Below are 24,475 nucleotides of genomic sequence, written 5' to 3' on the forward strand. Positions count from 1 at the left end.
GATTTCAGCTGTAGTGAGAGAGACACGGGGACGTCCCTGATGTCAACTGTAGTGAGAGAGACACGGGGAGGTCCCTGATTTCAGCTGTAGTGAAAGAGAGACACAAGTAGGTCCCTGAATTCAGCTGTAGAGAGAGAGACACGAGGAGGTCCCTGATTTCAGCTGTAGTGAGAGAGACACGGGGACGTCCCTCATGTCAGCTGTAGTAAGAGAGACACGGGGAGGTCCCTGATTTCAGCTGTAGTGACAGAGACACGGGGAGGTCACTGATTTCAGCTGTATTGAGAGAGACACGGGGAGGTCCCTAAATTCAGCTGTTGTGAGAGAGACACGAGGAGGTCCCCGATTTCAGCTGTAGTGACAGAGACACGGGGAGGTCACTGATTTCAGCTGTATTGAGAGAGACACGGGGAGGTCCCTGATTTCAGCTGTAGTGACAGAGACACGGGGAGGTCACTGATTTCAGCTTTATTGAGAGAGACACGGGGAGGTCCCTGATTTCAGCTATTGTGAGAGAGACATGAGGAGGTCCCTGATTTCAGCTGTAGTGAGAGAGACACGGGGAGGACCCTGATTTCAGCTGTAGTGACAGAGACACGAAGAGGTCCCTGATTTCAGCTGTAGTGAGAGAGACACGGGGAGGTCCCTGATTTCAGCTGTAGTGAGAGAGACACGGGGAGGTCCCTGATTTCAGCTGTAGTGTTAGAGACACGAGGAGGTCCCTGATTTCAGCTGTAGTGAGAGAGCCACGAGGAGGTCCCTGATTCCAGCTGTAGTGAGAGAGACACCAGGAGGTCCCTGATTTCAGCTGTAGTGAGAGAGACACGAAGAGGTCGCTGATTTCAGCTGTAGTGAGAGAGACACGGGGACGTCCCTGATGTCAACTGTAGTGAGAGAGACACGGGGAGGTCCCTGATTTCAGCTGTAGTGAAAGAGAGACACAAGTAGGTCCCTGAATTCAGCTGTAGAGAGAGAGACACGAGGAGGTCGCTGATTTCAGCTGTAGTGAGAGAGACACGGGGACGTCCCTCATGTCAGCTGTAGTAAGAGAGACACGGGGAGGTCCCTGATTTCAGCTGTAGTGACAGAGACACGGGGAGGTCACTGATTTCAGCTGTATTGAGAGAGACACGGGGAGGTCCCTGATTTCAGCTGTTGTGAGAGAGACACGAGGAGTTACCCGATTTCAGCTGTAGTGAGAGAGACACGGGGAGGTCCCTGATTTCAGCTGTAGTTAGAGAGACACGATTAGGTGCCTGATTTCAGCTGAAGTGAGAGAGACACGAGGACGTCCCTGATTTCAGCTGCAGTGAGAGAGACACGAGGAGGTCCCTGATTTCAGCTGTAGTGACAGAGACACGAGGAGGTCCCTAATTTCAGCTGTAGTGAGAGAGACACGGGGAGTTCCCTGATTCCAGCTGTAGTGAGAGAGACACGGGGACGTCCCTGGTGTCAGCTGTAGTGACAGAGACACAAGGAGGTCCCTAATTTCAGCTGTAGTTAAAGAGACACGGGGACGTCCCTTATTTCAGCTGTAGTGAGAGAGACACGGGGAAGTCCCTGATTTCAGCTGTAGTGAGAGAGACACGAGGAGGTCCCTGATTTCAGCTGTAGTTAGAGAGACACGATGTGGTCCCTGATTTCAGCTGTAGCGAGAGAGACACGGGGAGGTCCCTGATTTCAGCTGTAGTGACAGAGACACGAGGAGGTCCCTGATTTCAGCTGTAGTGACAGAGACACGGGGAGGTCCCTGATTTCAGCTGTAGTGAGAGAGACACGGGGAGGTCCCTGATTTCACCTGTAGTGACAGAGACACGGGGAGGTCCCTGATTTCAGCTGTAGTGAGAGAGACACGAGGAGGTTCCTGTTTTCAGCTGTAGTGTGAGAGATACGGGGAGGTCCCTGATTTCAGCTGTAGTGATACACGAAGAGGTCCCTGATTTCAGCTGTTGTGAGAGAGACACGGTGACGTCCCTGATGTCAACTCTAGTGAGAGAGACACGTGGAGGTCCCTGATTTCAGCTGTAGAGAGAGAGAGATACGGGGAGGTCCCTGATTTCAGCTGTAGTGAGAGAGACACTGGGAGTTCCCTGATTTCAGCTGTAGTGAGAGAGACACGGGGCATTCCCTGATTTCAGCTGTAGTGAGAGAAACACGGGGACGTCCCTGATTTCAGCTGTAGTGACAGAGACACGAGGAGGTCCCTGATTTCAGCTTTAGTGAGAGAGACACGGGGATGTCCCTGATGTCACCTGTAGTGAGAGAGACACGGGGACGTCCCTGATTTCAGCTGTAGTGAGAGAGACATGGGGAAGTCCCTGATTTCAGGTGTAGTGAGAGAGACACAAGGAGGTCCCTGATTACAGCTGTAGTGAGAGAGACACGATGAGGTCCCTGATTTCAGCTGTAGTGAGAGAGACACGGGGAGGTCCCTGATTTCAGCTGTAGCGAGAGAGACATGAGGTCCCTGATTTCAGCTGTAGTGAGAGAGACACGAGGAGGTCCCTGATTTCAGCTGTAGTGAGAGAGACACGAGGAGGTCCCTGATTCCAGCTGTAGTGAGAGAGACACCAGGAGGTCCCTGATTTCAGCTGTAGTGAGAGAGACACGAAGAGGTCGCTGATTTCAGCTGTATTGAGAGAGACACGGGGACGTCCCTGATGTCAACTGTAGTGAGAGAGACACGGGGAGGTCCCTGATTTCAGCTGTAGTGAAAGAGAGACACAAGTAGGTCACTGAATTCAGCTGTAGAGAGAGAGACACGAGGAGGTCCCTGATTTCAGCTGTAGTGAGAGAGACACGGGGACGTCCCTTATGTAAGCTGTAGTAAGAGAGACACGGGGAGGTCCCTGATTTCAGCTGTAGTGACAGAGACACGGGGAGGTCACTGATTTCAGTTGTATTGAGAGAGACACGGGGAGGTCCCTGATTTCAGCTGTTGTGAGAGAGACACGAGGAGGTCCCTGATTTTAGCTGTAGTGAGAGAGACACGGGGAGGTCCCTGATTTCAGCTGTAGTTAGAGAGACACGATTAGGTGCCTGATTTCAGCTGAAGTAAGAGAGATACGAGGACATCCCTTATTTCAGCTGTAGTGAGAGAGACACGAGGAGGTCCCTGATTTCAGCTGTAGTGACAGAGACACGGGGAGGTCCCTGATTTCAGCTGTAATGAGAGAGACACAGGGAGGTCCCTGATTTCAGATGTTGTGAGAGAGACACGAGGAGGTCCCTGATTTCAGCTGTAGTGAGAGAGACACGGGGCATTCCCTGATTTCAGCTGTAGTGAGAGAGACACGGGGAGGTCCCTGATTTCACCTGTAGTGACAGAGACACGGGGAGGTCCCTGATTTCAGCTGTAGTGAGAGAGACACGAGGAGGTTCCTGTTTTCAGCTGTAGTGTGAGAGATACGGGGAGGTCCCTGATTTCAGCTGTAGTGATACACGAAGAGGTCCCTGATTTCAGCTGTTGTGAGAGAGACACGGTGACGTCCCTGATGTCAACTCTAGTGAGAGAGACACGTGGAGGTCCCTGATTTCAGCTGTAGAGAGAGAGAGATACGGGGAGGTCCCTGATTTCAGCTGTAGTGAGAGAGACACGGGGAAGTCCCTGATTTCAGCTGTAGTGAGAGAGACACGAGGAGGTCCCTGATTTCAGCTGTAGTTAGAGAGACACGATGTGGTCCCTGATTTCAGCTGTAGCGAGAGAGACACGGGGAGGTCCCTGATTTCAGCTGTAGTGACAGAGACACGAGGAGGTCCCTGATTTCAGCTGTAGTGACAGAGACACGGGGAGGTCCCTGATTTCAGCTGGAGTGAGAGAGACACGGGGAGGTCCCTGATTTCAGCTGTAGTGAGAGAGACACGGGGAGGTCCCTGATTTCAGCTGTAGCGAGAGAGACATGAGTTCCCTGATTTCAGCTGTAGTGAGAGAGACACGAGGAGGTCCCTGATTTCAGCTGTAGTGAGAGAGACACGAGGAGGTCCCTGATTCCAGCTGTAGTGAGAGAGACACCAGGAGGTCCCTGATTTCAGCTGTAGTGAGAGAGACACGAAGAGGTCGCTGATTTCAGCTGTAGTGAGAGAGACACGGGGACGTCCCTGATGTCAACTGTAGTGAGAGAGACACGGGGAGGTCCCTGATTTCAGCTGTAGTGAAAGAGAGACACAAGTAGGTCCCTGAATTCAGCTGTAGAGAGAGAGACACGAGGAGGTCCCTGATTTCAGCTGTAGTGAGAGAGACACGGGGACGTCCCTTATGTCAGCTGTAGTAAGAGAGACACGGGGAGGTCCCTGATTTCAGCTGTAGTGAGAGAGACACGGGGACGTCCCTGATGTCAACTGTAGTGAGAGAGACACGGGGAGGTCCCTGATTTCAGCTGTAGTGAAAGAGAGACACAAGTAGGTCCCTGAATTCAGCTGTAGAGAGAGAGACACGAGGAGGTCCCTGATTTCAGCTGTAGTGAGAGAGACACGGGGACGTCCCTCATGTCAGCTGTAGTAAGAGAGACACGGGGAGGTCCCTGATTTCAGCTGTAGTGACAGAGACACGGGGAGGTCACTGATTTCAGCTGTATTGAGAGAGACACGGGGAGGTCCCTGATTTCAGCTGTTGTGAGAGAGACACGAGGAGTTACCCGATTTCAGCTGTAGTGAGAGAGACACGGGGAGGTCCCTGATTTCAGCTGTAGTTAGAGAGACACGATTAGGTGCCTGATTTCAGCTGAAGTGAGAGAGACACGAGGACGTCCCTGAATTCAGCTGCAGTGAGAGAGACACGAGGAGGTCCCTGATTTCAGCTGTAGTGACAGAGACACGAGGAGGTCCCTAATTTCAGCTGTAGTGAGAGAGACACGGGGAAGTCCCTGATTTCAGCTGTAGTGAGAGAGACACGAGGAGGTCCCTGATTTCAGCTGTAGTTAGAGAGACACGATGTGGTCCCTGATTTCAGCTGTAGCGAGAGAGACACGGGGAGGTCCCTGATTTCAGCTGTAGTGACAGAGACACGAGGAGGTCCCTGATTTCAGCTGTAGTGACAGAGACACGGGGAGGTCCCTGATTTCAGCTGTAGTGAGAGAGACACGGGGAGGTCCCTGATTTCACCTGTAGTGACAGAGACACGGGGAGGTCCCTGATTTCAGCTGTAGTGAGAGAGACACGAGGAGGTTCCTGTTTTCAGCTGTAGTGTGAGAGATACGGGGAGGTCCCTGATTTCAGCTGTAGTGATACACGAAGAGGTCCCTGATTTCAGCTGTTGTGAGAGAGACACGGTGACGTCCCTGATCTCAACTCTAGTGAGAGAGACACGTGGAGGTCCCTGATTTCAGCTGTAGAGAGAGAGAGATACGGGGAGGTCCCTGATTTCAGCTGTAGTGAGAGAGACACTGGGAGTTCCCTGATTTCAGCTGTAGTGAGAGAGACACGGGGCATTCCCTGATTTCAGCTGTAGTGAGAGAAACACGGGGACGTCCCTGATTTCAGCTGTAGTGACAGAGACACGAGGAGGTCCCTGATTTCAGCTTTAGTGAGAGAGACACGGGGATGTCCCTGATGTCACCTGTAGTGAGAGAGACACTGGGACGTCCCTGATTTCAGCTGTAGTGAGAGAGACATGGGGAAGTCCCTGATTTCAGGTGTAGTGAGAGAGACACAAGGAGGTCCCTGATTACAGCTGTAGTGAGAGAGACACGATGAGGTCCCTGATTTCAGCTGTAGTGAGAGAGCCACGGGGAGGTCCCTGATTTCAGCTGTAGCGAGAGAGACATGAGGTCCCTGATTTCAGCTGTAGTGAGAGAGACACGAGGAGGTCCCTGATTTCAGCTGTAGTGAGAGAGACACGAGGAGGTCCCTGATTCCAGCTGTAGTGAGAGAGACACCAGGAGGTCCCTGATTTCAGCTGTAGTGAGAGAGACACGAAGAGGTCGCTGATTTCAGCTGTATTGAGAGAGACACGGGGACGTCCCTGATGTCAACTGTAGTGAGAGAGACACGGGGAGGTCCCTGATTTCAGCTGTAGTGAAAGAGAGACACAAGTAGGTCACTGAATTCAGCTGTAGAGAGAGAGACACGAGGAGGTCCCTGATTTCAGCTGTAGTGAGAGAGACACGGGGACGTCCCTTATGTAAGCTGTAGTAAGAGAGACACGGGGAGGTCCCTGATTTCAGCTGTAGTGACAGAGACACGGGGAGGTCACTGATTTCAGTTGTATTGAGAGAGACACGGGGAGGTCCCTGATTTCAGCTGTAGTTAGAGAGACACGATTAGGTGCCTGATTTCAGCTGAAGTAAGAGAGATACGAGGACATCCCTTATTTCAGCTGTAGTGAGAGAGACACGAGGAGGTCCCTGATTTCAGCTGTAGTGACAGAGACACGGGGAGGTCCCTGATTTCAGCTGTAATGAGAGAGACACAGGGAGGTCCCTGATTTCAGATGTTGTGAGAGAGACACGAGGAGGTCCCTGATTTCAGCTGTAGTGAGAGAGACACGGGGCATTCCCTGATTTCAGCTGTAGTGAGAGAGACACGGGGAGGTCCCTGATTTCACCTGTAGTGACAGAGACACGGGGAGGTCCCTGATTTCAGCTGTAGTGAGAGAGACACGAGGAGGTTCCTGTTTTCAGCTGTAGTGTGAGAGATACGGGGAGGTCCCTGATTTCAGCTGTAGTGATACACGAAGAGGTCCCTGATTTCAGCTGTTGTGAGAGAGACACGGTGACGTCCCTGATGTCAACTCTAGTGAGAGAGACACGTGGAGGTCCCTGATTTCAGCTGTAGAGAGAGAGATACGGGGAGGTCCCTGATTTCAGCTGTAGTGAGAGAGACACGGGGAAGTCCCTGATTTCAGCTGTAGTGAGAGAGACACGAGGAGGTCCCTGATTTCAGCTGTAGTTAGAGAGACACGATGTGGTCCCTGATTTCAGCTGTAGCGAGAGAGACACGGGGAGGTCCCTGATTTCAGCTGTAGTGACAGAGACACGAGGAGGTCCCTGATTTCAGCTGTAGTGACAGAGACACGGGGAGGTCCCTGATTTCAGCTGGAGTGAGAGAGACACGGGGAGGTCCCTGATTTCAGCTGTAGTGAGAGAGACACGGGGAGGTCCCTGATTTCAGCTGTAGCGAGAGAGACATGAGTTCCCTGATTTCAGCTGTAGTGAGAGAGACACGAGGAGGTCCCTGATTTCAGCTGTAGTGAGAGAGACACGAGGAGGTCCCTGATTCCAGCTGTAGTGAGAGAGACACCAGGAGGTCCCTGATTTCAGCTGTAGTGAGAGAGACACGAAGAGGTCGCTGATTTCAGCTGTAGTGAGAGAGACTCGGGGACGTCCCTGATGTCAACTGTAGTGAGAGAGACACGGGGAGGTCCCTGATTTCAGCTGTAGTGAAAGAGAGACACAAGTAGGTCCCTGAATTCAGCTGTAGAGAGAGAGACACGAGGAGGTCCCTGATTTCAGCTGTAGTGAGAGAGACACGGGGACGTCCCTTATGTCAGCTGTAGTAAGAGAGACACGGGGAGGTCCCTGATTTCAGCTGTAGTGACAGAGACACGGGGAGGTCACTGATTTCAGTTGTATTGAGAGAGACACGGGGAGGTCCCTGATTTCAGCTGTTGTGAGAGAGACACGAGGAGGTCCCTGATTTTAGCTGTAGTGAGAGAGACACGGGGAGGTCCCTGATTTCAGCTGTAGTGAGAGAGACACGGGGAGGTCCCTGATTTCAGCTGTAGTGATACACGAAGAGGTCCCTGATTTCAGCTGTTGTGAGAGAGACACGGTGACATCCCTGATGTCAACTCTAGTGAGAGAGACACGTGGAGGTCCCTGATATCAGCTGTAGAGAGAGAGAGATACGGGGAGGTCCCTGATTTCAGCTGTAGTGAGAGAGACACGGGGAGTTCCCTGATTTCAGCTGTAGTGCGAGAGACACGGGGCATTCACTGATTTCAGCTGTAGTGAGAGAAACACGGGGACGTCCCTGATTTCACCTGTAGTGAGAGAGACACGAGGAGGTCCCTGATTTCAGCTGTAGTGAGAGAGACACGGGGATGTCCCTGATGTCAGCTGTAGTGAGAGAGACACTGGGACGTCCCTGATTTCAGCTGTAGTGAGAGAGACAAGGGGAAGTATCTGATTTCAGCTGTAGTGAGAGAGACACAAGGAGGTCCCTGATTACAGCTGTAGTGAGAGAGACACGATGTGGTCCCTGATTTCAGTTGTAGCGAGAGAGACACGGGGAGGTCCCTGATTTCAGCTGTAGTGACAGAGACACGAGGAGGTCCCTGATTTCAGCTGTAGTGACAGAGACACGAAGAGGTCCCTGATTTCAGCTGTAGTGAGAGAGACACGGGGAGGTCCCTGATTTCAGCTGTAGTGAGAGAGACACGGGGAGGTCCTTGATTTCAGCTGTAGCGAGAGAGACATTAGGTCCCTGATTTCAGCTGTAGTGAGAGAGACACGGGGACGTCCCTGATGTCAACTGTAGTGAGAGAGACACGGGGAGGTCCCTGATTTCAGCTGTAGTGAAAGAGAGACACAAGTAGGTCCCTGAATTCAGCTGTAGAGAGAGAGACACGAGGAGGTCCCTGATTTCAGCTGTAGTGAGAGAGACACGGGGACGTCCCTTATGTCAGCTGTAGTAAGAGAGACACGGGGAGGTCCCTGATTTCAGCTGTAGGTAGAGAGACACGATTAGGTGCCTGATTTCAGTTGTATTGAGAGAGACACGGGGAGGTCCCTGATTTCAGCTGTTGTGAGAGAGACACGAGGAGGTCCCTGATTTTAGCTGTAGTGAGAGAGACACGGGGAGGTCCCTGATTTCAGCTGTAGTGAGAGAGACACGGGGAGGTCCCTGATTTCAGCTGTAGTGATACACGAAGAGGTCCCTGATTTCAGCTGTTGTGAGAGAGACACGGTGACGTCCCTGATGTCAACTCTAGTGAGAGAGACACGTGGAGGTCCCTGATATCAGCTGTAGAGAGAGAGAGATACGGGGAGGTCCCTGATTTCAGCTGTAGTGAGAGAGACACGGGGAGTTCCCTGATTTCAGCTGTAGTGCGAGAGACACGGGGCATTCACTGATTTCAGCTGTAGTGAGAGAAACACGGGGACGTCCCTGATTTCACCTGTAGTGAGAGAGACACGAGGAGGTCCCTGATTTCAGCTGTAGTGAGAGAGACACGGGGATGTCCCTGATGTCAGCTGTAGTGAGAGAGACACTGGGACGTCCCTGATTTCAGCTGTAGTGAGAGAGACAAGGGGAAGTATCTGATTTCAGCTGTAGTGAGAGAGACACAAGGAGGTCCCTGATTACAGCTGTAGTGAGAGAGACAATGTGGTCCCTGATTTCAGTTGTAGCGAGAGAGACACGGGGAGGTCCCTGATTTCAGCTGTAGTGACAGAGACACGAGGAGGTCCCTGATTTCAGCTGTCGTGACAGAGACACGGGGAGGTCCCTGATTTCAGCTGTAGCGAGAGAGACTTGAGGTCCCTGATTTCAGCTGTAGTGAGAGAGACACGAGGAGGTCCCTGATTTCAGCTGTAGTGAGAGAGACATGAGGAGGTCCCTGATTTCAGCTGTAGTGAGAGAGAAACGGGGCAGTCCCTGATTTCAGCTGTAGCGAGAGAGACATGAGGTCCCTGATTTCAGCTGTAGTGAGAGAGACACGAGGAGGTCCCTGTTTTCAGCTGTAGTGACAGAGACACGGGGAGGTCCCTGATTTCAGCTGTAGCGAGAGAGACATGAGGTCCCTGATTTCAGCTGTAGTGAGAGAGACACGAGAAGGTCCCTGTTTTCAGCTGTAGTGAGAGAGACACGGGGAGGTCCCTGATTTCAGCTGTAGTGATACACGAAGAGGTCACTGATTTCAGCTGTTGTGAGAGAGACACGGTGACGTCCCTGATGTCAACTCTAGTGAGAGAGACACGTGGAGGTCCCTGATTTCAGCTGTAGAGAGAGAGACACAAGGAGGTCCCTGATTACAGCTGTAGTGAGAGAGACACAATGTGGTCCCTGATTTCAGTTGTAGCGAGAGAGACACGGGGAGGTCCCTGATTTCAGCTGTAGTGACAGAGACACGAGGAGGTCCCTGATTTCAGCTGTCGTGACAGAGACACGGGGAGGTCCCTGATTTCAGCTGTAGCGAGAGAGACTTGAGGTCCCTGATTTCAGCTGTAGTGAGAGAGACACGAGGAGGTCCCTGATTTCAGCTGTAGTGAGAGAGACATGAGGAGGTCCCTGATTTCAGCTGTAGTGAGAGAGAAACGGGGAGGTCCCTGATTTCAGCTGTAGCGAGAGAGACATGAGGTCCCTGATTTCAGCTGTAGTGAGAGAGACACGAGGAGGTCCCTGTTTTCAGCTGTAGTGACAGAGACACGGGGAGGTCCCTGATTTCAGCTGTAGCGAGAGAGACATGAGGTCCCTGATTTCAGCTGTAGTGAGAGAGACACGAGAAGGTCCCTGTTTTCAGCTGTAGTGAGAGAGACACGGGGAGGTCCCTGATTTCAGCTGTAGTGATACACGAAGAGGTCACTGATTTCAGCTGTTGTGAGAGAGACACGGTGACGTCCCTGATGTCAACTCTAGTGAGAGAGACACGTGGAGGTCCCTGATTTCAGCTGTAGAGAGAGAGAGATACGGGGAGATCCCTGATTTCAGCTGTAGTGAGAGAGACACGGGGAGTTCCCTGATTTCAGCTGTAGTGAGAGAGACACGGGGCATTCACTGATTTCAGCTGTAGTGAGAGAAACACGGGGACGTCCCTGATTTCAGCTGTAGTGACAGAGACACGAGGAGGTCCCTAATTTCAGCTGTAGTGAGAGAGACACGGGGAGTTCCCTGATTTCAGCTGTAGTGAGAGAGACACGGGGACGTCCCTGATTTCACCTGTAGTGAGAGAGACACGAGGAGGTCCCTGATTTCAGCTGTAGTGAGAGAGACACTGGGATGTCCCTGATGTCAGCTGTAGTGAGAGAGACACTGGGACGTCCCTGATTTCAGCTGTAGTGAGAGAGACAAGGGGAAGTCCCTGATTTCAGCTGTAGTGAGAGAGACACAAGGAGGTCCCTGATTACAGCTGTAGTGAGAGAGACACGATGAGGTCCCTGATTTCAGCTGTAGCGAGAGAGACACGAGGAGGTCCCTGATTTCAGCTGTAGTGACAGAGACACGAAGAGGTCCCTGATTTCTGCTGTAGTGAGAGAGACACGGTGAGGTCCCTGATTTCAGCTGTAGTGAGAGAGACACGGGGAGGTCCCTGATTTCAGCTGTAGCGAGAGAGACATGAGTTCCCTGATTTCAGCTGTAGTGAGAGAGACACGAGGAGGTCCCTGATTCCAGCTGTAGTGAGAGAGACACCAGGAGGTCCCTGATTTCAGCTGTAGTGAGAGAGACACGAAGAGGTCGCTGATTTCAGCTGTAGTGAGAGAGACACGGGGACGTCCCTGATGTCAACTGTAGTGAGAGAGACACGGGGAGGTCCCTGATTTCAGCTGTAGTGAAAGAGAGACACAAGTAGGTCCCTGAATTCAGCTGTAGAGAGAGAGACACGAGGAGGTCCCTGATTTCAGCTGTAGTGAGAGAGACACTGGGACGTCCCTTATGTCAGCTGTAGTGACAGAGACACGGGGAGGTCACTGATTTCAGCTGTATTGAGAGAGACACGAGGAGTTCCCTGATTTTAGCTGTAGTGAGAGAGACACGGGGAGGTCCCTGATTTCAGCTGTAGTGAGAGAGACACGGGGAGGTCCCTGATTTCAGCTGTAGTGATACACGAAGAGGTCCCTGATTTCAGCTGTTGTGAGAGAGACACGGTGACGTCCCTGATGTCAACTCTAGTGAGAGAGACACGTGGAGGTCCCTGATATCAGCTGTAGAGAGCGAGAGACACGGGGAGGTCCCTGATTTCAGCTGTAGTGAGAGAGACACGGGGAGTTCCCTGATTTCAGCTGTAGTGCGAGAGACACGGGGCATTCACTGATTTCAGCTGTAGTGAGAGAAACACGGGGACGTCCCTGATTTCACCTGTAGTGAGAGAGACACGAGGAGGTCCCTGATTTCAGCTGTAGTGAGAGAGACACGGGGATGTCCCTGATGTCAGCTGTAGTGAGAGAGACACTGGGACGTCCCTGATTTCAGCTGTAGTGAGAGAGACAAGGGGAAGTATCTGATTTCAGCTGTAGTGAGAGAGACACAAGGAGGTCCCTGATTACAGCTGTAGTGAGAGAGACACGATGTGGTCCCTGATTTCAGTTGTAGCGAGAGAGACACGGGGAGGTCCCTGATTTCAGCTGTAGTGACAGAGACACGAGGAGGTCCCTGATTTCAGCTGTAGTGACAGAGACACGAAGAGGTCCCTGATTTCAGCTGTAGTGAGAGAGACACGGGGAGGTCCCTGATTTCAGCTGTAGTGAGAGAGACACGGGGAGGTCCTTGATTTCAGCTGTAGCGAGAGAGACATGAGGTCCCTGATTTCAGCTGTAGTGAGAGAGACACGGCGACGTCCCTGATGTCAACTGTAGTGAGAGAGACACGGGGAGGTCCCTGATTTCAGCTGTAGTGAAAGAGAGACACAAGTAGGTCCCTGAATTCAGCTGTAGAGAGAGAGACACGAGGAGGTCCCTGATTTCAGCTGTAGTGAGAGAGACACGGGGACGTCCCTTATGTCAGCTGTAGTAAGAGAGACACGGGGAGGTCCCTGATTTCAGCTGTAGGTAGAGAGACACGATTAGGTGCCTGATTTCAGTTGTATTGAGAGAGACACGGGGAGGTCCCTGATTTCAGCTGTTGTGAGAGAGACACGAGGAGGTCCCTGATTTTAGCTGTAGTGAGAGAGACACGGGGAGGTCCCTGATTTCAGCTGTAGTGAGAGAGACACGGGGAGGTCCCTGATTTCAGCTGTAGTGATACACGAAGAGGTCCCTGATTTCAGCTGTTGTGAGAGAGACACGGTGACGTCCCTGATGTCAACTCTAGTGAGAGAGACACGTGGAGGTCCCTGATTTCAGCTGTAGAGAGAGAGAGATACGGGGAGATCCCTGATTTCAGCTGTAGTGAGAGAGACACGGGGAGTTCCCTGATTTCAGCTGTAGTGAGAGAGACACGGGGCATTCACTGATTTCAGCTGTAGTGAGAGAAACACGGGGACGTCCCTGATTTCAGCTGTAGTGACAGAGACACGAGGAGGTCCCTAATTTCAGCTGTAGTGAGAGAGACACGGGGAGTTCCCTGATTTCAGCTGTAGTGAGAGAGACACGGGGACGTCCCTGATTTCACCTGTAGTGAGAGAGACACGAGGAGGTCCCTGATTTCAGCTGTAGTGAGAGAGACACTGGGATGTCCCTGATGTCAGCTGTAGTGAGAGAGACACTGGGACGTCCCTGATTTCAGCTGTAGTGAGAGAGACAAGGGGAAGTCCCTGATTTCAGCTGTAGTGAGAGAGACACAAGGAGGTCCCTGATTACAGCTGTAGTGAGAGAGACACGATGAGGTCCCTGATTTCAGCTGTAGCGAGAGAGACACGAGGAGGTCCCTGATTTCAGCTGTAGTGACAGAGACACGAAGAGGTCCCTGATTTCTGCTGTAGTGAGAGAGACACGGTGAGGTCCCTGATTTCAGCTGTAGTGAGAGAGACACGGGGAGGTCCCTGATTTCAGCTGTAGCGAGAGAGACATGAGTTCCCTGATTTCAGCTGTAGTGAGAGAGACACGAGGAGGTCCCTGATTTCAGCTGTAGTGAGAGAGACACGAGGAGGTCCCTGATTCCAGCTGTAGTGAGAGAGACACCAGGAGGTCCCTGATTTCAGCTGTAGTGAGAGAGACACGAAGAGGTCGCTGATTTCAGCTGTAGTGAGAGAGACACGGGGACGTCCCTGATGTCAACTGTAGTGAGAGAGACACGGGGAGGTCCCTGATTTCAGCTGTAGTGAAAGAGAGACACAAGTAGGTCCCTGAATTCAGCTGTAGAGAGAGAGACACGAGGAGGTCCCTGATTTCAGCTGTAGTGAGAGAGACACTGGGACGTCCCTTATGTCAGCTGTAGTGACAGAGACACGGGGAGGTCACTGATTTCAGTTGTATTGAGAGAGACACGAGGAGTTCCCTGATTTTAGCTGTAGTGAGAGAGACACGGGGAGGTCCCTGATTTCAGCTGTAGTGAGAGAGACACGGGGAGGTCCCTGATTTCAGCTGTAGTGATACACGAAGAGGTCCCTGATTTCAGCTGTTGTGAGAGAGACACGGTGACGTCCCTGATGTCAACTCTAGTGAGAGAGACACGTGGAGGTCCCTGATATCAGCTGTAGAGAGCGAGAGATACGGGGAGGTCCCTGATTTCAGCTGTAGTGAGAGAGACACGGGGAGTTCCCTGATTTCAGCTGTAGTGCGAGAGACACGGGGCATTCACTGATTTCAGCTGTAGTGAGAGAAACACGGGGACGTCCCTGATTTCACCTGTAGTGAGAGAGACACGAGGAGGTCCCTGATTTCAGCTGTAGTGAGAGAGACACGGGGATGTCCCTGATGTCAGCTGTAGTGAGAGAGACACTGGGACGTCCCTGATTTCAGCTGTAGTGAGAGAGACAAGGGGAAGTATCTGATTTCAGCTGTAGTGAGAGAGACACAAGGAGGTCCCTGATTACAGCTGTAGTGAGAGAGACACGATGTGGTCCCTGATTTCAGTTGTAGCGAGAGAGACACGGGGAGGTCCCTGATTTCAGCTGTAGTGACAGAGACACGAGGAGGTCCCTGATTTCAGCTGTAGTGACAGAGACACGAAGAGGTCCCTGATTTCAGCTGTAGTGAGAGAGACACGGGGAGGTCCCTGATTTCAGCTGTAGTGAGAGAGACACGGGGAGGTCCTTGATTTCAGCTGTAGCGAGAGAGACATGAGGTCCCTGATTTCAGCTGTAGTGAGAGAGACACGGCGACGTCCCTGATGTCAACTGTAGTGAGAGAGACACGGGGAGGTCCCTGATTTCAGCTGTAGTGAAAGAGAGACACAAGTAGGTCCCTGAATTCAGCTGTAGAGAGAGAGACACGAGGAGGTCCCTGATTTCAGCTGTAGTGAGAGAGACACGGGGACGTCCCTTATGTCAGCTGTAGTAAGAGAGACACGGGGAGGTCCCTGATTTCAGCTGTAGGTAGAGAGACACGATTAGGTGCCTGATTTCAGTTGTATTGAGAGAGACACGGGGAGGTCCCTGATTTCAGCTGTTGTGAGAGAGACACGAGGAGGTCCCTGATTTTAGCTGTAGTGAGAGAGACACGGGGAGGTCCCTGATTTCAGCTGTAGTGAGAGAGACACGGGGAGGTCCCTGATTTCAGCTGTAGTGATACACGAAGAGGTCCCTGATTTCAGCTGTTGTGAGAGAGACACGGTGACGTCCCTGATGTCAACTCTAGTGAGAGAGACACGTGGAGGTCCCTGATATCAGCTGTAGAGAGAGAGACACGGGGAGGTCCCTGATTTCAGCTGTAGTGAGAGAGACACGGGGAGTTCCCTGATTTCAGCTGTAGTGCGAGAGACACGGGGCATTCACTGATTTCAGCTGTAGTGAGAGAAACACGGGGACGTCCCTGATTTCACCTGTAGTGAGAGAGACACGAGGAGGTCCCTGATTTCAGCTGTAGTGAGAGAGACACGGGGATGTCCCTGATGTCAGCTGTAGTGAGAGAGACACTGGGACGTCCCTGATTTCAGCTGTAGTGAGAGAGACAAGGGGAAGTATCTGATTTCATCTGTAGTGAGAGAGACACAAGGAGGTCCCTGATTACAGCTGTAGTGAGAGAGACACGATGTGGTCCCTGATTTCAGCTGTAGCGAGAGAGACACGGGGAGGTCCCTGATTTCAGCTGTAGTGACAGAGACACGAGGAGGTCCCTGATTTCAGCTGTAGTGACAGAGACACGAAGAGGTCCCTGATTTCAGCTGTAGTGAGAGAGACACGGGGAGGTCCCTGATTTCAGCTGTAGTGAGAGAGACACGGGGAGGTCCTTGATTTCAGCTGTAGCGAGAGAGACATTAGGTCCCTGATTTCAGCTGTAGTGAGAGAGACACGGGGACGTCCCTGATGTCAACTGTAGTGAGAGAGACACGGGGAGGTCCCTGATTTCAGCTGTAGTGAAAGAGAGACACAAGTAGGTCCCTGAATTCAGCTGTAGAGAGAGAGACACGAGGAGGTCCCTGATTTCAGCTGTAGTGAGAGAGACACGGGGACGTCCCTTATGTCAGCTGTAGTAAGAGAGACACGGGGAGGTCCCTGATTTCAGCTGTAGGTAGAGAGACACGATTAGGTGCCTGATTTCAGCTGAAGTGAGAGAGACACGAGGACGTCCCTTATTTCAGCTGTAGTGAGCGAGACACGAGGAGGTCCCTGATTTCAGCTGTAGTGACAGAGACACGGGGAGGTCCCTGATTTCAGCTGTATTGAGAGAGACACAGGGAGGTCCCTGATTTCAGATGTTGTGAGAGAGACACGAGGAGGTCCCTGATTTCAGCTGTAGTGAGAGAGACACGGGGCATTCCCTGATTTCAGCTGTAGTGAGAGAAACACGGGGACGTCCCTGATTTCAGCTGTAGTGACAGAGACACGAGGAATTCCCTATTTTCAGCTGTAGTGAGAGAGACACGGGGAGTTCCCTGATTTCAGCTGTAGTGAGAGAGACACGGGGACGTCCCTGATGTCAGCTGTAGTGACAGAGACACAAGGAGGTCCCTAATTTCAGCTGTAGTTAAAGAGACACGGGGACGTCCCTTATTTCAGCTGTAGTGAGAGAGACACGGGGAAGTCCCTGATTTCAGCTGTAGTGAGAGAGACACGAGGAGGTCCCTGATTTCAGCTGTAGTTAGAGAGACACGATGTGGTCCCTGATTTCAGCTGTAGCGAGAGAGACACGGGGAGGTCCCTGATTTCAGCTTTAGTGACAGAGACACGAGGAGGTCCCTGATTTCAGCTGTAGTGACAGAGACACGGGGAGGTCCCTGATTTCAGCTGTAGTGAGAGAGACACGGGGAGGTCCCTGATTTCAGCTGTAGTGATACACGAAGAGGTCCCTGATTTCAGCTGTTGTGAGAGAGACACGGTGACGTCCCTGATGTCAACTCTAGTGAGAGAGAAACGTGGAGGTCCCTGATTTCAGGTGTAGATAGAGAGAGATACGGGGAGGTCCCTGATTTCAGCTGTAGTGAGAGAGACACGGGGAGTTCTTTGATTTCAGCTGTAGTGAGAGAGACACAAGGGCATTCCCTGATTTCAGCTGTAGTGAGAGAAACACTGGGACGTCCCTGATTTCAGCTGTAGTGACAGAGACACGAGGAGGTCCCTGATTTCAGCTGTAGTGAGAGAGACACGGGGAGGTCCCTGATTTCAGCTGTAGTTAGAGAGAAACGATTAGGTCCCTGATTTCAGCTGAAGTGAGAGAGACACGAGGACGTCCCTGATTTCAGCTGTAGTGAGAGAGACACGAGGAGGTCCCTGATTTCAGCTGTAGTGACAGAGACACGGGGAGGTCCCTGATTTCAGCTGTATTGAGAGAGACAGAGGGAGGTCCCTGATTTCAGATGTTGTGAGAGAGACACGAGGAGGTCCCTGATTTCAGCTGTAGTGAGAGAGACACGGGGTTCCCTGATTCAGCTGTAAGAGAAACACGGGACGTCCCTATTTCAGCTGTAGTGACAGAGACACGAGGAGGTCCCTAATTTCAGCTGTGGTGAGAGAGACACGGGGAGTTCCCTGATTTCAGCTGTAGTGAGAGAGACACAGGGACGTCCCTGGTGTCAGCTGTAGTGACAGAGACACAAGGAGGTCCCTAATTTCAGCTGTAGTTAAAGAGACACGTGGACGTCCCTTATTTCAGCTGTAGTGAGAGAGACACGGGGAAGTCCTGATTTCAGCTGTAGTGAGAGAGACACAAGGAGGTCCCTGATTTCAGCAGTAGTTAGAGAGACACGATGTGGTCCCTGATTTCAGCTGTAGCGAGAGAGACACCGGGAGGTCCCTGATTTCAGCTTTAGTGACAGAGACACGAGGAGGTCCCTGATTTCAGCTGTAGTGACAGAGACACGGGGAGGTCCCTGATTTAAGCTGTAGTGAGAGAGACACGGGGAGGTCCCTGATTTCAGCTGTAGTGACAGAGACACGGGGAGGTCCCTGATTTCAGCTGTAGCGAGAGAGACATGAGGTCCCTGATTTCAGCTGTAGTGAGAGAGACACGAGTAGGTCCCTGTTTTCAGCTGTAGTGAGAGAGACACGGGGAGGTCCCTGATTTCAGCTGTAGTGATACACGAAGAGGTCCCTGATTTCAGCTGTTGTGAGAGAGACACGGTGACGTCCCTGATGTCAACTCTAGTGAGAGAGACACGTGGAGGTCCCTGATTTCAGCTGTGGTGAGAGAGACACGTGGAGTTCCCTGATTTCAGCTGTAGTGAGAGAGACACAGGGCATTCCCTGATTTCAGCTGTAGTGAGAGAAACACGGGGACGTCCCTGATTTCAGCTGTAGTGACAGAGACACGAGGAGGTCCCTAATTTCAGCTGTAGTGAGAGAGACACGAGGAGGTCCCTGATTTCAGCTGTAGTGAGAGAGACACGGGGACGTCCCTGATTTCACCTGTAGTGAGAGAGACACGAGGAGGTCCCTGATATCAGCTGTAGTGAGAGAGACACGGGGATGTCCCTGATGTCAGCTGTAGTGAGAGAGACACGGGGACGTCCCTGATTTCAGCTGTAGTGAGAGAGACACAAGGAGGTCCCTAATTTCAGCTGTAGTTAAAGAGACACGGGGACGTCCCTTATTTCAGCTGTAGTGAGAGAGACACGGGGAAGTCCCTGATTTCAGCTGTAGTGAGAGAGACACGAGGAGGTCCCTGATTTCAGCTGTAGTTAGAGAGACACGATGTGGTCCCTGATTTCAGCTGTAGCGAGAGAGACACGGGGAGGTCCCTGATTTCAGCTTTAGTGACAGAGACACGAGGAGGTCCCTGATTTCAGCTGTAGTGACAGAGACACGGGGAGGTCCCTGATTTCAGCTGTAGTGAGAGAGACACGGGGAGGTCCCTGATTTCAGCTGTAGTGACAGAGACACGGGGAGGTCCCTGATTTCAGCTGTAGCGAGAGAGACATGAGGTCCCTGATTTCAGCTGTAGTGAGAGAGACACGTGGAGGTCCCTGTTTTCAGCTGTAGTGAGAGAGACACGGGGAGTTCCCTGATTTCAGCTGTAGTGAGAGAGACACGGGGAGTTCCCTGATTTCAGCTGTAGTGAGAGAGACACGGGGACATCCCTGATTTCACCTGTAGTGAGAGAGACACGAGGAGGTCCCTGATTTCAGCTGTAGTGAGAGAGACACGGGGATGTCCCTGATGTCAGCTGTAGTGAGAGAGACACGGGGAGTTCCCTGATTTCAGCTGTAGTGAGAGAGACACGGGGAGTTCCCTGATTTCAGCTGTAGTGAGAGAGACACGGGGACATCCCTGATTTCACCTGTAGTGAGAGAGACACGAGGAGGTCCCTGATTTCAGCTGTAGTGAGAGAGACACGGGGATGTCCCTGATGTCAGCTGTAGTGAGAGACACGGGGACGTCCCTGATTTCAGCTGTAGTGAGAGAGACATGGGGAAGTCCCTGATTTCAGCTGTAGTGAGAGAGACACAAGGAGGTCCCTGATTACAGCTGTAGTGAGAGAGACACGATGAGGTCCCTGATTTCAGCTGTAGTGAGAGAGTCACCGGGAGGTCCCTGATTTCAGCTGTAGTGACAGAGACACAAGGAGGTCCCTGATTTCAGCTGTAGTGACAGAGACACGAAGAGGTCCCTGATTTCAGCTGTATTGAGAGAGACACGGGGAGGTCCCTGATTTCAGCTGTAGTGAGAGAGACATGGGGAGGTCCCTGATTTCAGCTGTAGCGAGAGAGACATGAGGTCCCTGATTTCAGCTGTAGTGAGAGAGACACGAGGAGGTCCCTGATTTCAGCTGTAGTGAGAGAGACACGAGGAGGTCCCTGATTCCAGCTGTAGTGAGAGAGACACGGGGAGTTCCCTGATTTCAGCTGTAGTGAGAAAGACACGGGGCGTTCCCTGATTTCAGCTGTAGTGAGAGAGACAAGGGGACGTCCCTGATTTCAGCTGTAGCGAGAGAGACACGGGGAGGTTACTGATTTCAGCTGTAGTGACAGAGACACGAGGACGTCCCTGCTTACAGCTGTAGTGAGAGAGAAACGAGGAGGTCCCTGACTTCAGCTGTAGTGAGAGTGACAAGGGGAGGTCCCTGATTTTAGCTGTAGTGAGAGAAACACTGGGACGTCCCTGATTTCAGCTGTAGTGACAGAGACACGAGGAGGTCCCTAATTTCAGCTGTAGTGAGAGAGATGCGGGGAGATCCCTGATTTCAGATGTAGTGAGAGTGACACGGGGAGGTCCCTCATTTCAGCTGTAGTGAGAGAAACACGGGGACGTCCCTGATGTCAGCTGTAGTGACAGAGACACAAGGAGGTCCCTAATTTCAGCTGTAGTGAAAGAGACACGGGGACGTCCCTTATTTCAGCTGTAATGAGAGAGACACTGGGAAGTACCTGATTTCAGCTGTAGTGAGAGAGACACGAGGAGTTCCCTGATTTCAGCTGTAGTGAGAGAGACACATGGAGGTCCCTGATTTCAGCTGTAGTGATACATGAAGAGGTCCCGGATTTCAGCTGTTGTGAGAGAGACACGGTGACGTCCCTGATGTCAACTCTGGTGAGAGAGACACGTGGAGGTCCCTGATTTCAGCTGTAGTGAAAGAGAGACACAAGTAGGTCCCTGATTTCAGCTTTAGAGAGAGAGACACGAGGAGGTCCCTGATTTCAGCTGTAGTGAGAGAGACACGGGGACGTCCCTGATGTCAGCTGTAGTAAGAGCGACATGGGGAGGTCCCTGATTTCAGCTGTAGTGAGAGAGACACGGGGATGTCCCTGATGTCAGCTGTAGTGAGAGAGACACGGGGACGTCCCTGATTTCAGCTGTAGTGAGAGAGACATGGGGAAGTCCCTGATTTCAGCTGTAGTGAGAGAGACACAAGGAGGTCCCTGATTACAGCTGTAGTGAGAGAGACACGATGAGGTCCCTGATTTCAGCTGTAGCGAGAGAGACACCGGGAGGTCCCTGATTTCAGCTGTAGTGACAGAGACACGAGGAGGTCCTTGATTTCAGCTGTAGTGACAGAGACACGAAGAGGTCCCTGATTTCAGCTGTAGTGAGAGAGACACGGGGAGGTCCCTGATTTCAGCTGTAGTGAGAGAGACATGGGGAGGTCCCTGATTTCAGCTGTAGAGAGAGAGACACGACGAGGTCCCTGATTTCAGCTGCATTTAGAGAGTCACGGGGAGTTCCCTGATTTCAGCTGTAGTGAGAAAGACAAGGGGCGTTCCCTGATTTCAGCTGTAGCGAGAGAGACACGGGGAGGTTCCTGATTTCAGCTGTAGTGACAGAGACACGGGGAAGTCCCTGATTTCAGCTGTATTGTGAGAGACACAGGGACATCCTCTGATTTCAGCTGTAGTGAGAGAAACACGAGGAGTTCCTTGATTTCAGCTGTAGTGAGAGAGACACGGGGACCTCCCTGATTTCAGCTGTAGTGAGAGAGACACGAGGAGGTCCCTGATTTCAGCTGTAGTGAGAGAGACACGGGGAGATCCCCGAATTCAGCTGTAGTGACAGAGACACGAGGACGTCCCTGCTTACAGCTGTAGTGAGAGAGACACGAGGAGGTCCCTGACTTCAGCTGTAGTGAGAGTGACAAGGGGAGGTCCCTGATTTTAGCTGTAGTGAGAGAAACACTGGGACGTCCCTGATTTCAGCTGTAGTGACAGAGACACGAGGAGGTCCCTAATTTCAGCTGTAGTGAGAGAGATGTAGTGAGAGTGACACGGGGAGGTCCCTCATTTCAGCTGTAGTGAGAGAAACACGGGGACGTCCCTGATGTCAGCTGTAGTGACAGAGACACAAGGAGGTCCCTAATTTCAGCTGTAGTGAAAGAGACACGGGGACGTCCCTTATTTCAGCTGTAGTGAGAGAGACACGGGGAAGTCCCTGATTTCAGCTGTAGTGAGAGAGACACGAGGAGGTCCCTGATTTCAGCTGTAGTGAGAGAGACACGGGGAGGTCCCTGATTTCAGCTGTAGTGATACACGAAGAGGTCCCTGATTTCAGCTGTTGTGAGAGAGACACGGTGACGTCCCTGATGTCAACTCTAGTGAGAGAGACACGTGGAGGTCCCTGATTTCAGCTGTAGTGAAAGAGAGACACAAGTAGGTCCCTGATTTCAGCTTTCGAGAGAAAGACACGAGGAGGTCCCTGATTTCAGCTGTAGTGAGAGGGACACGGGGACGTCCCTGATGTCAGCTGTAGTAAGAGCGACATGGGGAGGTTCCAGATTTCAGCTGTAGTGACAGAGACAGGGGGAGGTCCCTGATTTCAGCTGTAGTGATAGAGACACGGGGAGGTCCCTGATTTCAGCTGTAGTGAGAGAGACACGGGGACATCCCTGATTTCACCTGTAGTGAGAGAGACACGAGGAGGTCCCTGATTTCAGCTGTAGTGAGAGAGACACGGGGATGTCCCTGATGTCAGCTGTAGTGAGAGAGACACGGGGACGTCCCTGATTTCAGCTGTAGTGAGAGAGACATGGGGAAGTCCCTGATTTCAGCTGTAGTGAGAGAGACACAAGGAGGTCCCTGATTACAGCTGTAGTGAGAGAGACACGATGAGGTCCCTGATTTCAGCTGTAGCGAGAGAGACACCGGGAGGTCCCTGATTTCAGCTGTAGTGACAGAGACACGAGGAGGTCCCTGATTCCAGCTGTAGTGACAGAGACAGGAAGAGGTCCCTGATTTCAGCTGTAGTGAGAGAGACACGGGGAGGTCCCTGATTTCAGCTGTAGTGAGAGAGACACGAGGAGGTCCCTGATTTCAGCTGTAGTGAGAGAGACACGAGGAGGTCCCTGATTCCAGCTGTAGTGAGAGAGACACGGGGAGTTCCCTGATTTCAGCTGTAGTGAGAAAGACACGGGGCGTACCCTGATTTCAGCTGTAGTGAGAGAGACACGGGGACGTCCCTGATTTCAGCTGTAGCGAGAGAGACACGGGGAGGTTCCTGATTTCAGCTGTAGTGACAGAGACACGGGGAGGTCCCTGATTTCAGCTGTATTGAGAGAGACACAGGGACATCCTCTGATTTCAGCTGTAGTGAGAGAAACATGAGGAGTTCCTTGATTTCAGCTGTAGTGAGAGAGACACGGGGACCTCCCTGATTTCAGCTGTAGTGAGAGAGACACGAGGAGGTCCCTGATTTCAGCTGTAGTGAGAGAGACACGGGGAGATCCCCGAATTCAGCTGTAGTGACAGAGACACGAGGACGTCCCTGCTTACAGCTGTAGTGAGAGAGACACGAGGAGGTCCCTGACTTCAGCTGTAGTGAGAGTGACAAGGGGAGGTCCCTGATTTTAGCTGTAGTGAGAGAAACAATGGGACGTCCCTGATTTCTGCTGTAGAGACAGAGACACGAGGAGGTCCCTAATTTCAGCTGTAGTGAAAGAGACACGGGGACGTCCCTTATTTCAGCTGTAGTGAGAGAGACACGGGGAAGTCCCTGATTTCAGCTGTAGTGAGAGAGACACGAGGAGGTCCCTGATTTCAGCTGTAGTGAGAGAGACACGGGGAGGTCCCTGATTTCAGCTGTAGTGATACACGAAGAGGTCCCTGATTTCAGCTGTTGTGAGAGAGACACGGTGACGTCCCTGATGTCAACTCTAGTGAGAGAGACACGTGGAGGTCCCTGATTTCAGCTGTAGTGAAAGAGAGACACAAGTACGTCCCTGATTTCAGCTTTCGAGAGAGAGACACGAGGAGGTCCCTGATTTCAGCTGTAGTGAGAGAGACACGGGGACGTCCCTGATGTCAGCTGTAGTAAGAGCGACATGGGGATGTTCCAGATTTCAGCTGTAGTGACAGAGACAGGGGGAGGTCCCTGATTTCAGCTGTAGTGACAGAGACACGGGGAGGTCCCTGATTTCAGCTGTAGTGAGAGAGACACGGGGAGTTCCCTGATTTCAGCTGTAGTGAGAGAGACACGGGGAGTTCCCTGATTTCAGCTGTAGTGAGAGAGACACGGGGACATCCCTGATTTCACCTGTAGTGAGAGAGACACGAGGAGGTCCCTGATTTCAGCTGTAGTGAGAGAGACACGGGGATGTCCCTGATGTCAGCTGTAGTGAGAGAGACACGGGGACGTCCCTGATTTCAGCTGTAGTGAGAGAGACATGGGGAAGTCCCTGATTTCAGCTGTAGTGAGAGAGACACAAGGAGGTCCCTGATTACAGCTGTAGTGAGAGAGACACGTTGAGGTCCCTGATTTCAGCTGTAGCGAGAGAGACACCGGGAGGTCCCTGATTTCAGCTGTAGTGACAAAGACACGAGGAGGTCCCTGATTTCAGCTGTAGTGACAGAGACACGAAGAGGT

The sequence above is a fragment of the Salmo salar genome, chromosome ssa09, assembly GCF_905237065.1.
Source record: "Salmo salar chromosome ssa09, Ssal_v3.1, whole genome shotgun sequence".
Lineage (NCBI taxonomy): Eukaryota > Metazoa > Chordata > Actinopteri > Salmoniformes > Salmonidae > Salmo > Salmo salar.